Source organism: Oryzias melastigma, unplaced genomic scaffold, assembly GCF_002922805.2.
Source record: "Oryzias melastigma strain HK-1 unplaced genomic scaffold, ASM292280v2 sc00479, whole genome shotgun sequence".
Classification (NCBI taxonomy): domain Eukaryota; kingdom Metazoa; phylum Chordata; class Actinopteri; order Beloniformes; family Adrianichthyidae; genus Oryzias; species Oryzias melastigma.
Genome location: NW_023417073.1, coordinates 9105 through 9324, shown reverse-complemented (window position 1 = coordinate 9324; position 220 = coordinate 9105). Strand labels below are relative to the sequence as shown.

General features: G+C 31.8%; 1 protein-coding gene across 1 annotated transcript in view; it reads right to left on the bottom strand.

Moving 5' to 3' along the window:
* ass1 (argininosuccinate synthase 1) overlaps positions 1-220 on the bottom strand; it is a gene marked incomplete in the record, with an annotated part of 19661 nt that overhangs the window by 15992 nt on the left and 3449 nt on the right.

Sequence of the window (220 nt, the reverse complement as noted above, 5' to 3'; positions counted from 1 at the left end):
ATGATTTAGAGTTTGTGTTTTCTGCCTCACATCTTTTTTTCCAAATGTTTAGAGTTTTCATATATTTGGATTCTACTTCAGTGTTACTTGTATTTGACAGTAAATGGAGAAAAATGATGGTGGTGCACAAAAATCCTAATGACAATTAAACGGCGTGTTTGACTGTCTTGCATTTGAATTTAATTAAATTTGCTGAAACATGGGATCTTTATTGACACAG